Genomic DNA, 16,252 nt, shown 5'->3' with positions numbered 1-16,252 from the left:
GAGAAGTTTGAAATAAATAACTAATAAAGTTAATTACATCCCTGATCAAAAGTGTTGCTATAAAAATTAATTTTTTAAAAAAGCACAACTCTTTATATTAATGACACTAATAGTAATAATACTGAGATTAAAACTTAGATTGTGTCAGGCATATTGTGTTATGCAATCTCTTTATTACCTTGTTTAATATTACCCAATCAACAACTTTTATAATCTGATCTTTCTGATAAGAAAACTGAATCTTTTGAGCTCAAGTGACTTGTTCAGAGTTGGTCAGTGACATATCTTAAAGCTACATGTCTCTGACACTGAGGTCACCATATAGCCTCTGTTCTAAATAGCGCATGCCTGTTTTAAATGATCCTTTTCTGTCATTTTCTAACTAGATTTCAGATAAAATTGGTCATGAGGTCCCTTGATTAATGACCATCAGTGACAGCATGAAATCCCATTTTAACAACTCGGAAGACAGTGGAAACATGGAACAAAACAGTTAGCCTTAACTTCTAGTTTCTTCATAGAAACTTCTGATGAATCCATAGCAAGTTATAGAAAAATTAAGATAAAGCATGTGAAATATGGGCCTACTTACCAGTGAATTCCTTGACTATACATAAGCATAGATACTTTATCATCTGTGGCCCCTTTAAGTTTCATTGGTGGATAGAAAGTATTTGTATTGATATGCAGACAAAAAACCCTTTGGAATCTTCTAGTACAGATTGTTTTGTTCTGTCTCAAATAATTTACTTTGTTAGTAATGACAATCTGGAAAGGTTTTAGGGGAAGGTAATGGCACAAAGTCTCTAAAAACTATGTTTTCACTCATGAGATTACTCAGAGACACTAGGTTATTTTGCTATAAGGCCCAAAAGAAACCCATATGCAAAGGGCACATGGAGAAGACCAAGGCGCTATATCTGACAGTCCCAGTTGAGTCCCCAGTCAAGAGCCAATGGCAATGACCAGCTATATAACTGAGCCATGCTGGGTGTTTAAGCTCAGACAAGCCCTCAGATGCCTGAATCTGCAGTTATTATCATGTGAAGCTGAGGAACTACCAGATGAACTCCATCAAACCACAGAATTGTGAGAGGATTAAAAGTCCCTGTTTAACTCATTAAGTTCTGGGTTTGATCATGCGGTGGCAGGAATTAACAGAATAGACCTACCGTCAGAAGTAATTGGAAGGCAGTTTGGGCTGATTAAAAAAAAGAACTTTTACACCAATAAGATTATTTGTTTTTAGACCTAGTATAATCCACAGAAAGTGAATAGTCCATTCTGAAATTGTTCAGAACAATTAGGGTACCCATTTGGAACTAGGTGAGATTTGGACTTTCTAACCCATGCTTTGGATTGTATTAAATTATTTTTTTGACACTCATTGGCTGTCTGCAGGATTTTAATAAATAACTTCTTTATATAAACTTGTAAACTTGCTTTTTTCTCTTCTCACCAACCTAAAAAATGTGTACACTGAGTGTATCATATGTTTTTGTCTGAAAAATGCATTATTGAATAAAATGACAATTTGATTCATTTCAGTTCAGTAAGTATTATTTGTTTTGCTTTGTTTTATTTTGAGACAGGGTCTCACACCATGTTGCCCAGGCTGATCTTAAAGTTCTGGACTCAAGTGATCCTCTCACTTTAGCCTCCCAAGTGCTAGGACTATAGGCACATGTCACTGACCCTGGTCAGCAAATATTAATTTTGTGTTTTTATTATACAGGATTCAATGACAACCAAGGAATACAGAGAAGAAAATACAGCCTCTGACCTTACAGAACTTTCTACTAAAGTGGGTAAATGGTGAGTAAATAAACCAGTAACTCCAATACCCTGTAGAATCTTAGCACATATGTAAAATCTGAACAATACATTATAAAAGGATAGAAAGAGTAATTCCACTTGACCGTGGCAATTGGAGAAGTCTGTTGATAACTACCATCAATCAAAATAGGTCTGACATACAGGATTGATTAGAAGAAGGAGAAGGAGAACATTGCAGGCAGAGAGAAGAATGTGAGAAAAAGGTCTAGAGCAGGGATGTACAAGGTGTATTTGGGGAACAGAAGTCATCCAGCTTAGCTAGATTACTTGGTAGATATTGGGCAGTTGTGAGAGACAAGAATGAAAGATGCTCTGAGCATAGTTTAAGGGCTGAAAACCAGATGGATATGCACATGTGATTCTGAGGGTATCCAAGGCATACTGAGTGTTTTAAAGCATGCAGGTTGCATGACCTCAGACAAACTTTAGAAGGATTAATAGGCTTGTAGAAGAGAAGGGAGGAGTAAGTGGAGGGGAGGTAATGAGAACAAAGACTGGAGCATGGGAGCCCAGTTGGGGACATTACCACAACATTTCCACTCAGATGTCCCATAAGTCTCTCAAACTTATTTTGACCAAGAGAGAGCTCTTCATTTTTCCCACCAAATGTATTATTCCCTTAACCTTTTCCATCTCAGTAAATGGCACCACCAACCTCCCATTCCTCTAGACAAAATCTGAAAGTCCTTTTTTTGATTTCTTTCTTTTCCCTACTCTCACTTCCAACCCATTGGAAAGTATTGACACTACCTCAAAAGAACATTCTTTATCAAATCACTTCTCTCCATTTTCCTTGTTAACACCTTAGCTAAGGGAACCCTAAACCTTCACTCAGCTGCAAAGCCCATCTGAATGGTGTTCTTCTTTTCTCATTCTCCAAATGGCAGCTTGCTGAAAGTATAAGTCAAATCATATCACTCTCCTGCTCAAAATACTCCAATGGTGGTCCATTGCAGGTAGAACAAAATCCAAACTTTTTAATCTTGGCTTTAAAAAGCCCTTCATATCATGTCCTCTGCTTCAGATTCTCTCTCTCCTCTCCCTTCATACCCACGATGCTGCAAATTCTTTCTGCCACTGGAATTTTCCAGGTCATCACAACATCAGAGACCTTTTAATTGATGGGTACCAGTAGCATAACTCTGCTGGTAGAGTATCAGTTATGTCTCCTTCTTTGTGAATTTTTATAGGGGCAGGGTCCATATCTTACTCATTCAATCTGTACATAGCTTTTCAACAGTCACATGTAAAGATTTTTGGCTTGTGGCTGCAGCAGTTATTGCAGAAATTGGCTAAATTGAAAAGGGTCATATTGTGGGAAGCCCCTCAGAAAACTCTTACAGCTCACTTCCTCCCAGGCTGCCTCTCTGGAACTACATTTGGTTGATACACACTGGAATATCAAAGATGGTAGCGGGTAGGAAAGGGAAAGGAAGGGGAGAAAAAGTCAGCCCTGAGGCTCTATGGACTCCTCCATTTCCCAGTTCCAACATTGTTCCTTTCTTCATCTGTTTCTTTAAATCTCCTGTTCCTCCCCTCCCTTTCCTACTGCATTTCCAAAACACACCTCCAACTAAACCATGGTACCAGCCCATTCAGTCCCTTGTGAGGACTGTCTACTTGGCTTGCAGAAAGCTGTCTTCTCTGTCATCACCTGGCTTTTCCTTGGTGTGTCTAGGTAGAGAGGGAGAAGCAAGACAAACTCGCTAGTGTCTCATAAGGGCACTAATTCCATCATGAGGGCCCCACCCTTATTATTTTATCTAAACCTCCCAAAAATTATTGCCACATACTTTTTCATTGTGAGTTAGGACTTCAATATATGAATGGAGGGATAAAATTAAGGCCATAGTATCTCCTTATTAAAAGATATCCTACCTAGAATATTCAAAGAGACCACTGTTTTTCCTGACCTAACCACTGATATTAGTAAAGGCAACAGAATAAATCAGGGACTCAGTGGTAGGAGCAGGTATGTAATCCTTCAAATTCATAAGGAAAAGTCACACAAACCCCACCTCAACCAGGTCCCTCCCACCAGACACCAACCAAAGAGGCAATTACTTTTCAAAGGATGCAAGATGAAGCCCCATCAAAAGTCAGGAAATGGCCATACTCTATGGTCCCATTCATTTTCCCCTAAAAAGAATCAAGCAGAGCCTAGGCATCTTGTCATACCAGAGAGTAAGAAAGTCGTCAGAGACCTCTGGAGCTATAGGAAATGACTAAAGAGCTAAACTGACAAAGAGTCTCTTTGGGCCCAAACTAAGATAAGTATGGCAAGAAAATGTAACTTTTGTGTGAAGGTTTAAATAAGGGTCCCCCAGAGGTCCATGTTAAAAGCTTGGTCCCCAGCCCATGAAACTCCATCATGGGAGATGATGAACCTTTATGAGGTGGAGCCTCCTGGAAGGAAGTTAGGTCACTGGGGGTGTGCCCTTGATACTGTGATCCTGGCCCCTTCCTCTCTTTGCTTCCCAGCCACCATGAGATGAGCAGCCTCCTTCAACCCAAGATCCTACCATGATGTACTTCTTGCTTGCCACAGTCTCCAAAACAATAGGTCAAGTGAATAGGAACTGAAACCTCTGAAACTGTGAGCCAAAATCAACCTTTTCTCCTTCTAAGTTGATTATCTCAGGTATTCATTATAGTAACAAAAAGCTGCAAACATGGCCTGCAATGATTGCAGTACACTAAGTATGCTAAAAAATCTTCAATTCATGATCCAGAAAAAAATCAGTCATCTTTTTGGAGGTTGTAGGAAAACTATCCACTATTCTGAAAACTAGTAAACAAAGGGAAAGAATCGAGAATTTATTGCATCTTTCCTGTGCAAACTCTACTAATTAAAGTAAGCAAATAGTTGAACCAAAGTTCCCTGGAGGCAGTCCCTTATCCATAACTATAGCTCTCACCTGGTTCTTAGGATACCGTCTTCTTCCAACCACCTTCAGGTCAAAGGGCGCTGTGTTAGTGTGCTAGGTTGTGTAATAAAGTACCACAAACTGAGTGGCTTAAACATCAGAATTATCTAATCTCACAGTTGCGGAGGCTGAAAATCTGAGATCAAGGTATCAGTTGGGTGGGATCCTTCTGAAGGCTGCAAGGGAGAACTGGTTCCATTGTCTCTCCTCACTGGGTGTGCTGGCAGTCTTTGGAGTCCCTTGGCTTGCAGGAACATCATCCCCCGCTTTGCTGTTGTGTCCACATGGCCTTCTTCCTGTGTATCTGTATGTCTGTGTGTCCACATTTCCCTCTTTTATAAGGAAAATCCCTGTTGGATTAGGGTCTACCCTATTGATCTCATTTTAATTCAATTAGCTCTATTAAAAAAAAAAACTATTTATTTCCAAATAAGGTCATGTTCAAAGGTATTAGGGAGGACTCCGAGATGTCTCCTTGGGAAGAGCATGATTCAACCTATGACATATACCCACAGCATCTACTATTTCTCGTCCTCATTTCTTGTAGATTATGCTGAGTTTTCCCACAACTGACAAATGGTCCCTTTGTTAAAGTCCCTTAGAATGTGCCAGGTTGTCCTCTGGGACTCTGACACATTCACTTTGAGAACTATTCAATAAATTGACAGTAAGAAGAGAGGGTGACATGGGTGGTAGGTGAAGTGAGGGATGGGCAGTGTGAAGCCTATTTCCAGTTTCCTGCCTTGTTATTGTTAGGCATGGTGCCTTTCACTGAGGTCAGGCACGCAGAGAAGGCTGGGTTGGGGAATGCAAGGGAGATAATGAGTTTGTGTTTAGACACATAGGATATAAACCATACACACACAAAACCAGAAAGGCTGTACCTTATAATGTTTATATGCCCTGGACATACAAATTCAGCAGCAGGGATTCAGTTTCTGGCTCTGCCACTTGCTAGTTGAGACACTTAGGACAAAAGACTAATATTTTTTATTCTTTATTATTTCCATTTTTATCTGTAAAATAAATAGGATAATATCCACCATATAGTTAGCTGTGAGGATCAGTGAGTTGAACCACGCAAAATAATTAGCAAAATGTCGCACATGTATAAAGGAAACATCTTTTTCCTTTATACAAGCGCTACACTTACTTTATACAAATGTAAGCCAGGATTGCTTTTACATACTTACTTTACATCCGGACAAAGCATCCCCAACAATAAAGATTTTTCTTTTTCTTTAAAATATTTAAAATTTTTCTTTTTTACAGACTGCATTTTGATTCATTGTACAAAAATGGGGTACATCATTCACCTGAATGTGGTCACATTCTTATTTTCCACTACAAATTTAAAATCATTTTGAATGCAGTGCGGGATGGAAATAAAGTTGTCGGCAGATTTGTACTTCTAAAAGTTTCTCTTTTCCATTTGGTTTTGAACTCAGTTAGCCTACTTAGTTTCTAGCCTTGATGCTGAGTATCAATTGGAGCTGTGAATAAATTTCAAAGCAATGTAGATATTTTAGGATGTCAAGGGACTTTGGAAAATAATGTAGTCTGACCTCTAATTTTCAGATGATGAAATTAAGACCAGAGAGGTTAAATGATTCATCTGAGGCCACACAGCTGGAGGCAGAGTTGGGACTACATTCCAGTCCTCATGACTCATAAGCTGGCCCTTTCATCTCCATCATGGCAGCCTACAGCAATTTTCAATTTATGTAATGAACCTCAACCCCTCTCTATAGATATGAGTTAGAATTAGAAATGAGAGACCAAAGCAAGAGTTCAAAAAGTGATGGTGTTCTTATAAATCCTCTAAAATGATTCATCTGAAAAATAGATGAATGATGATTTAACTAGAAATTTTAACTTTCAAAATGTCTTTTCTTAGCGAGGAGTCCAGCTTCGTTCATACATGGGAATAGACTTTTCTTAGACCCTTGACCTGAGTTGTCGCTTTCTCAGTTTTCTTTTGAAGCCTTTGTGACTTTTTCCCCATCTACAACAATCAATTAACTTAATACTATGTTCAAAATTAGACATCTTAAAGAGATTCTAATTTAAGGAAATCTAATCCAATGAACCAATGAAATGTTAAGGAGGTGGTTATGTGCCTTTTTATAATTAACATGTTTTTTTAAAGACTAAGTGAAAAAGACCTCAACTTCCCAAATGGGTCATTTATGTTGTGATACTTGCATATAATTGTGTGGAACTAAGTAAGTCAGTTTTCCTAGTTAGGATAGAAGGAATGCCAGAAATACAGTTTTCCATGTCACATCTTCTGGTGTAGGAAGAAGGGGATTTAGGAAAAACAAAAACTTCAAGGCAAAGTTGGAGAAAAAACTAAAACACCATTTCCTAATGCAGGTATGTAACTTTTTGTATGACAAAAGTATGCTGAATAGATATGTTCAAAAGAAAAACCAATCTAACTGAACTGGATTTTGTTAAAAGGATTCTATTCTCTAGAAGACTTGGTATCCATAGCAACTGAGACATCTCCATACTTCTTTCCACCCAGAGGGATGGAAATAAACAGCTGAAGAGCTTGCCACTTCCTGATATCCTTATATCATGGATAATAAATTATTATTTGAATGAGCCATCTTAACAAACCCTACTGTTGCTTTACTTTCAAAGCAGAACCGTCAAAAAGAAGAAATAACAGAATCTAAGCAAAATCTAGCTCACAAGTGTTTGGGGTTGTGTACAGTGGTTGCAATAGCACTTCCAAAGAAGGGACTTGCTCTCTGAACTTCACCCCAGGCTGGCTGATGTCCAAGGCACAACCTGTTCCTGAGCTGCTGACAAACTACAGGCACCTGGTCCTCTGTGCAGAATTTGCTGGTCTGAAAGGGAAACCAGAAAAGGCAACCAACCTCAAATAGCCCAAAGACACTCTAAACAGAACATCACGCAGTTGAAACTATGTGGTTTTGGTGTGTATACCTCAGTGCTGCTACTGGATTATAACTTTTTGTTTATTCACCAAACACATGCTATATTTCTGTACATGCCAGGTTCAGAGAATGCTGGATGTGAATGAGACAGTCCCAGCTGATAAAGATGAATCTTGCACAGGATCTTGGCATCTAATTTCCTATTGATGGCAGTGAAGGATCATTAGCATCCACTTATGATGGGCAAGGAATTATTTAATACCCTTAGGATTCAAGGATTTCTTGCAAACAACTAACAAATAATAAATGTCAACTGAATGTAAGAGTTCTAGGGAATTATCAGGACGAAGTTAACAATGTCAAAATTATCTGTAGCAGGGAGGTCTTCAAAACACAAAGTCTCTAGTTATAAATAAAATGGTGCAATTAGAAATCGTTATAAATAATGATACAAATAATTAAAGTGTTCAGAAAGAAGTAGTAAACCTGGCACATGAATCCATATGGTCTAGCATCAGAGAATTTTGTGCTTCACCAATACACTATACTTCCTTTTATCATGCTAAGTGAAATAAGCCAATCCCAAAGAACCAAAGGCCAAATGTTTTCTCTGACATGTAGATGCTAATTCACAATAAGATGGGGGGAAGAATAGAGTTACTTTAGATTAGGTAGTGGGGAGTGAAGGGAGGGGAGCGGACCTGGGGGTAAGAGGGAGTGTAGAATGAAATAGACCTTATTATCTTATGTACACATATGACTGCATAACCAAGGTAATTATACAACATGTACAATCAAAAAAAGTGAGAAATTATACTTCATTTATGTATGATTTATCAAAATGCATAAATGTATTGTATAACTAATTGGAACAAATTAAAAATTTTAAAAATTTTTAAAAGCACAGTTGAACAGGGAGGGTCACAGATGTTAAAATCTTTCTATAGTTGCAGCAATTTTTTTAAATAAGAGGAAACTAGTTCCAAAGTACAAACCAAAAAACTCTATGTCAATCCATTAATTTACTTGTTTATTCAACCAATATTCATTGTGCCTCCCTGTAATGGTTAATTTGTTTTTTTTGTTGTTGTTGTTTGGTTGGTTTTTTAAATCACATTTCTCATTTTTTAAAAACATTTATTTATTTTCATTAGCTTTTTTTGTCATTAATAAATATTTTTTAAAAATTCTTTTTGTACATGTATATAGGGTAATAATGTCTGTCTCACAATCTACCATCCTTCCCTTCCCCACCCGCCCACCCCTCCCCACACCCCCCTCTGTACAATCCAAAGTTCTTTCATTCTCCCCTACCCATTCCCCACTATGGATCAGCATCTGCTTATCAGAGAAAACAGTCAGCCTTTGGTTTTTTGGGATTGGCTTATTTCACATAGCATGATACTCTCCAGTTCCATCTATTTACCTGCAAATGCCGTAATTTCATTCTACTTTAAAGCTGAGTAATATTCCATTGTGTATATGTACCACATTTTCTGTTTTCTATCCATTCATCTGTTAAAGGGCATCTAGGTTGGCTCCAAAAAAATTAATATATTTTTTGGTTGTAGGTGGATGCAATACCTTTATTTTTATGCAGTGCTGAGGATTGAACCCAGGGCCTTATGTGTACTAGGCAAGCCTACTACCACTGAGTCACAACCCCAGTCCCTGTAATGATTAATTTGAATTGTCAACTTGATTGGATTAAGAGATGCCAATGATTAAGAGGATTCTGGGTGTGTCAATGAGGGTGTGTCTAGGAATGATTGGCATGTGGGATAGTGAACTGAATGAAGTGAAGACTCTCCCTAAAGTGTGGGTAGCACCGCCCAATAGGATGGAATAAAACTTGGAAGAACAAGGAGGCAGTTGTAGATGCAAGCTCGACTCTTCTTGAAGGGGTTCTTGATCACTACTTTGATCATCTGAGGATATCTAACTCTCTCTTCTTCACTGTTCCAAAGTGGACTCTGCCAGTGATTCTCCAGGTAGTTTCCAGAAGCCTTGGTCTCGGACTAGGGTAGCACTGTTGATCCTTCTTGTTCTGGGGCTTCTGCCTCTTGGATTGTGCAGCTACTGGTTCTTCCAGTTCTCCAGCCTCCAGATGGACATTATGGAGTCCAGTTTCTGTGTAAGCCAATCTAATAAATCCCCTTTTATAATCATACTTCCTGTTGATTCTGCTCCTCTAGAGAACCCTGACTATTACACTCCCTAAGCCAAGAGCTCTTCTAGGTACTAGAGTTGGCACACATAGAAATATAGTAAGTCAATGTGCTCATGGTCTATTTTATCCAAAGGACCTTCAAACACACCCTAAGATTTACTTATTTTTTAAAGTTTATTGAGTATTATCTATTTCCCCTTAACAGAATATAAATTCTATGTTAGATATAAAATTTTTGTTCTTTGCTCTCAGAAATATCCCAAGCTCCTAAAACAGTGTTTGGAATGCTACAAATGTTTGTAGAATGAATGAATTATGGAGTTTACTTTTTATAGGGGAACAACATAAAGTTTTAAATAAAAACATAGGAACATAGGCAAGGTACAATCATAAATTTCATTCTTCCTTTCTGTAAATATGATGGTGATAACTCTTCATTACCATTGGACTTAGAAAAGACAGCATGAGTTTCATGTAGGATGTGCAAATACTTTGAAACTCTGGGAAGATTGTTTTATAGGGTCTCTCTGAATTTCTTCTATTTCAAACTATTAGGGAGAAAAAGCTTCAAGCATATTTACCATTTTCAGTGTGACTCTAGCATACCAATAAACATCCTGGTTAACTGAATGACCAGCCTTCTTCCCTTACCGCTACTTGAAAACCCATACCCACCAACATATTCCTAATTTTGAGTACTATGTTATTTCACATGTTTTCCCCCTATATTTCTCTTCCCTCTTTCAACAACCCTCCATTTATTTTTAAAATTGTGCTATAGAGATATAATTCACATGCCATACAAATAACTCATGTAAAGCCTACACCTTGGTTCTTAGTATATCCACAGATATGTGTAACCCCCCACAGTAAATATTAGGACATTTTTATCACATCATGAAGAAACCCCATACCCTTTAGTAATCACCCTTATGTCCACCCACTTCTTCCCATCTTAAGCAAACATTTACCACTTTTTCTTTTAAAAACTACTTTATTCTGAACTGTCACATACATGGAATCATATGCTATTTAATATTTTGTGAGTGGGTTCTTTGTCCATATTGTAGCATATATGGGAATTTCTTTTTTTTTTTTGGCAGCATAATTATCTGTCATATGGTCAGGTCACATTTTGTTTATTCATTCATCTGTTGATAGACATTTGGGTTTCCTCCACCCTGAGACTTTTATGAATAATGCTACTATGAACATTCATCTGTTTGAACATGTGTTTTCTTTTCTCTTGGGTATGAAACTAGGAGTGGAATTGCTGGGGTATATAGTAACTCTATGTTTAATAATATCAGGAACTACCAGACTGTTTTCCAAAGCAACTACCCATGTTATGCTCCCACTGGTAGTGTATGAGGGCTCCAATTTCTCCACATCTTCAGCAGCACCTTTGTATCCTAATCATCCTAGTGGGCGTGTTATCTTGTGATTCTGATTTGCATTTCCCGAACGACTAATAATGTTAATCATCTTTTCATGTGCTTATTTGTTATTTGTATGTCTTGGGCTATTTTGGGTCCCCTGCAATTCCATATGGGTTTTAGTGCTGGCTTAATTACTTTGAACTATGCTTTGTAGTTTTCCAGGTATAAATTATGCCGTCTTTTCTTTCCCCAAATATTTTATTTCTTTGGATGTGACTGTGAATAGAATTTTTATAGTTTCATTTTTTGATTGTTCATTGCATATATATAAAAATAGAGTTGAGTTGTATCCTGAAAATTTGCTGATTTTTTTTCTTTTTTTTCTTTGTTCTTTTTAGTTATACATGACAGTAGAATGTATTGGGACATATCATGCACACATGGAATATAACTTCCTATTCCTGTGGTTGTACATGATGTGGAGTTACAATGGTCATGTATCCATATATAAACATAGGAAAGTTATGTCCAATTCATTCTACTGTCTTTCCCATTCCCATTCCCCTTCCCATTCCCATCTCTGCTCTCTTCTCCACATTGCCCCCTGTCCAATCCAGTGAACCTCCACTTCTTCCTCCCGGTTCTCACCTGTTAGGTATAAAGCCACCTTTTTCTCTCCCGCTACAGGCATCACCTGTCAATCTGTGTTAAGCCCGCCTCTCCCGTTACAGGAATTTCCGGCTTAGGTCGCTGTAACCTTCCTGCCCCCCCCTACATTACGTTCCAATATGTCATTGGTCCATCAGTCAGTCTGTAATAATTCTCCTCCGTGATTGGTTCCTCCCAGCCCGCGAAATTCCAATACAAAGAACCGTGCCCCATCTTCTTCTTCCCTTTTTCCCTTTCCCCTTTCCCCCGAGCGGACACGTTTTGTCCACTTGAATAAAAGTTCCTCATGTGAGACTTGTATCTGCGGAGCATCTTTTCTGGGAGTTATCAACGAACCAAAACTGCCCCCCTTTACATCTAACATCACCTATTGTGAGTCAACATCCACATATGAGAGAGAACATTTGGTCTTTGTTTTTTTGGGATTGGCTTATTTCACATAGCATGATAGTCTCCAGTTCCATTCATTTACTGGCAAATGCCATAATTTCATTCATCCTTATGGCTGAGTAATATTCCATTATGTATATATACCACATTTTCTTTATCCATTTATCCATTGATGGGCACCTAGTTTAGTTCCATAGCTTAGCTATTGTGAATTGAGTTACTGTGAATATTGGAATGGCCACATCAGTAGAGTATGCTGATTTTAAGCCTGTTAGGTATATGCCGAGGAGTGGGATAACTGGGTCAAATAGTGGTTCTATTCCAAGTTTTCTGAGGAATCTCCATACTGCTTTCCAGAGTGGTTGCACCAATTTGCAGTCCCACCAGTAATGTATGAGTGAACCTTTTTCTCCACATCCTCGCCATCATTTATTGTTACTTGTATCCTTTACAACTGCCATTCTGACTGGAGTGAGATGAAATTTCAGTGTAGTTTTAATTTGTATTTCTCTAATTGCTAGAGATGTTGAAAATTTTTTCATGTATTTGTTGACCATATTTCTTCTGTGAAGTGTCTGATCAGTTCCTTTGTCCATTTATTGATTGGGTAAATAGTTTTTTTGGTATTGAGTTTTTTGAGTTCTTTATATATCCTGGAGATTAGTGCTCTATCTGAGGTGCAGGTGGCAAAGATTTTCTCCCATTCTGTAGGGTCTCTCTTCATGTTCCTGATTGTTTCTTTTGCTATGAAGAAGCTTTTTAGTTTGATACTATCCCATTTATTGATTCTTGATTTTACTTCTTGCACTTTTAGAATCTTGTTGAGGAATTCAGTTCCTAAGCTGACATAATGGAGATTTAGGCCTACTTTTTCTTCAGTAGGCATGGGGTATCTGATATAATGCATAGGTCCTTGATCCACTTAGAATTGAGTTATGCGCAGGGTGAGAGATAGGGGTCTAATTTATTACATATGGATTTCAGTTTTCCCAGCACCATTACTTTTCTCCAATATATGTTTAGGTACCTTTGTCTAGGATGAGATAACTGCATTTTCATGGGTTTGTCTCTGTGTCTTCTATTCTGTTCCCTTAGTCTTCATGTCTGTTTTGGTGCCAATACCATGCTGTTTTTGTTACTATAGCTCTGTAGCATAATTTAAGGTCAGGTATTGTGATGCCTCCTGTATCACTTTTCTTGCTAAGGATTGCTTTGGCTATTCTGGGCCTCTTATTTTTCCAAATGAATTTCCTAATTGCTTTTTCTATTTCTATGAAGAATGTCATTGGAACCTTAATAGAACCGCATTATATCTCTATAGCACTTTCGCTAGTATGGCCATTTTGACAATATTAATTCTGCCTATCCAAGAATATGGTAGATCTTTCTATCTTCTAAGGTCTTCTTCAATTTCTTTCTTTAGTGTTCTATAGTTTTCATTGTAGAGGTCTTTCACCTCTTTTGTTAGATTTATTCTCAAATATATTATTTTCTTGGAGGCTATTGAAATGGGATGGTTTTCCTAATTTCTCTTTTAGTTGATTCATCACTGATATATAGAAACACAATTAATTTATGGGTGTTAATTTTATATCCTGCTACTTTGCTGAATTTATGAGTTCTATAAATTTTCTGGTGGAGTTTTTTGGGGCTTCTAAATATAGAATTATGTTGTCAGCAAATAAGTTCGAGTTCTTTTCCTATTTGTATCACTATAATTTCTTTCCTCTGTCTAATTGCTCTGGCTAGAGTTTCCAGGACTATGTTGAAGAGAAGTGGTAATAAAGGGCAATCTTGTCTTCTTCCAGTTTTTAGAATGCTTTCAATTTTCCTCCAATTAAAATGATGTTGTCCTTGGGATTAGCATATGTACCTTTTACAATGTTGAGTTACGTTCCTACTATCCCTAGTCTTTCTAGTGTTTTGAACATGAAGAGATGCTGTATTTTTTTAAATGCTTTTTCTGCATCTTTTGAGATGATCATGTGATTCTTGTCTTTAAGTCTATTGATGTGATGAATTACATTTATTGATTTCCATAAGTTGAACCAACCTTGCATCCTTGGGATGAACCCCACTTGATCATGGTGCACTATTTTTAACATATTTTGTGTGTGATTTGTCAGCATTTTATTAAGAATTTTTATATCTATGTTCATCAAGGATATTGGTTTGAAATTTTCTTTCCTTGATATGTCTTTGCCTGTTTTTGGTATCAGGATGATGCCAGCTTCATAGAATGAGTTTGGAAGGGACCTCTCCTTTCCTATTTCTTAGAATAATTTAAGGAAGATTGGTGTTAGTGCTTCTTTGAAAGTCTGGTAGAACTCAGCTAAGAATCCATCTGGTCCTGGGCTTTTCTATCTTGGTAAGTATTTGATGGCATCTTCAATTTCATTGCTTGGAATTGATCCATTTAAATTATGTATGTCCTGATTCAATTTGGGTAGGTCATATTCTCTAGAAATTTGTTGATGTCTTCGAGATTTTCTGTTTTGTTAGAGTATAAATTTTCAAAATAGGTTCTTATTATCTTCTGTATTTTAGTAGTGATATATCCTTTTTCATCATGAATTTTAGTGATTTGAGTTTTCTCTTTGTTAACTTGGTTAAGGGTTTATCAATTTTATTGATTTTTTTCCAAAGACCAACTTTTTGTTTTGTCAATTTTTTAAATTGTGTCTTTTGCTTCAATTTTACTGATTTCAGTGCTGATTTTAATTATTTCCCATTGTCTACTGCTTTTGGAGTTGGTTTGTTGTTCTTTTTCTAGAGCTTTGAGATGTAATGTTAGGTTATTTATTTGTTGACTTTCTATTCTTTTTATGAATGAGCTCAACGTGATGAACTTTCCTCTTAGCACTGCCTTCATAGTGTCCTAGAGATTTTGATATGCTGCATCAGTGTTCTCATTTTCCTCTAAATATTTTTTTAATTTCATTCCCAATCTCTTCTGCTATCTGTTGGTCATTCAATAGTATATTATCTAGTCTCCAGGTGTTGGAATAGCTTCTAATTTTTTTATCATTGATTTCTAATTTCATTTCATTATGGTCTGATAGGATGCAGGGTATTATCTCCATTTTCTTGTATTCACTAAGAGTTACTTTGTGGCCTAAGATATGGTCTATTTTAGAGAAGGATCTGTGTGCTGCTGTATATCAGTCATTGATGGGTGAAACAGTCTATATATGTGTTAAGTCTAAATTATTAATTGTATTTTTAGTTCAGTAGCTTCTTTATTTAGTTTTTGTTTGGAGGATCTATTCAGCAGTGAGAGAGGTGTATTAAGGTCCCCAAGTATTACTGTGTTGTGGTCTATTTGCTTCTTCAAATTGATTTACATAGATGCTCCATTGTTTGAAGCATAAGTTTTTACAGTTGTTACATCTTGTTGACATAACATTAATTCCCTTAAGCAGTGTGAAATGTTCTTCTTTGTCTTTTCTAATTAACTTTGGCTTGAAGTCCACTTTGTCTGATCAGATAGAAACCCCTGCTTGTTTACTCAAACCTTTAGTCTGTGGGTATCTTTGTCTATGTGGTGAGTCTCTTGGAGACAGAATATTGTTGGGTCTTATTTTTTGATCCAATCTGCCAGTTTATATCTTTTGATTGATGAGTTTAGGCCATTTACATTCAATGCTAATTTTGAGATATGATTTTTATTCTGTTTTTTATTTCTGATTTTTAATTTTAATTTGTTTCTCTACTGATACACTATTCTTTTAGTGTAGCTCTTTCCTTTGCTGGTTTTCACTTTTATTTTTCATTTCTTCTTTCTTCATAAAATATGTTCTTGAGTATGTTTTGTGGTGCAGGCTGTCTGGTTGTGAATTCTTTTAACTTTAGTTTATCATGGAAGATTTTATTTCATCATCAATTTTGAAACTTAATTTTGCTGGGTATAGTATTCTCTGCTGGCACCCATTTTCTTTCAGAGCTTGGTTTATATTATTCCAAGACCTCCTA

The 16,252-nt window shown here is 37.0% G+C and overlaps 1 long non-coding RNA gene across 2 annotated transcripts in view; it reads left to right on the top strand.

Annotated features, from left to right (window-relative positions):
* The window catches only part of LOC124963999 (uncharacterized), a 164,670-nt gene that overhangs the window by 59,971 nt on the left and 88,447 nt on the right, over window positions 1-16,252 (top strand). For both annotated transcript variants that reach the window (XR_007104874.1, XR_007104875.1), the window contains one exon: window positions 1,736-1,815. This is a non-coding gene — a long non-coding RNA (uncharacterized LOC124963999). The remainder of the gene's footprint in view (window positions 1-1,735; window positions 1,816-16,252) is intronic.

The sequence above is a fragment of the Sciurus carolinensis genome, chromosome 14 (genome assembly GCF_902686445.1).
Source record: "Sciurus carolinensis chromosome 14, mSciCar1.2, whole genome shotgun sequence".
Classification (NCBI taxonomy): Eukaryota; Metazoa; Chordata; class Mammalia; order Rodentia; family Sciuridae; genus Sciurus; species Sciurus carolinensis.
This window is presented reverse-complemented; position numbering and strand designations above follow the sequence as displayed.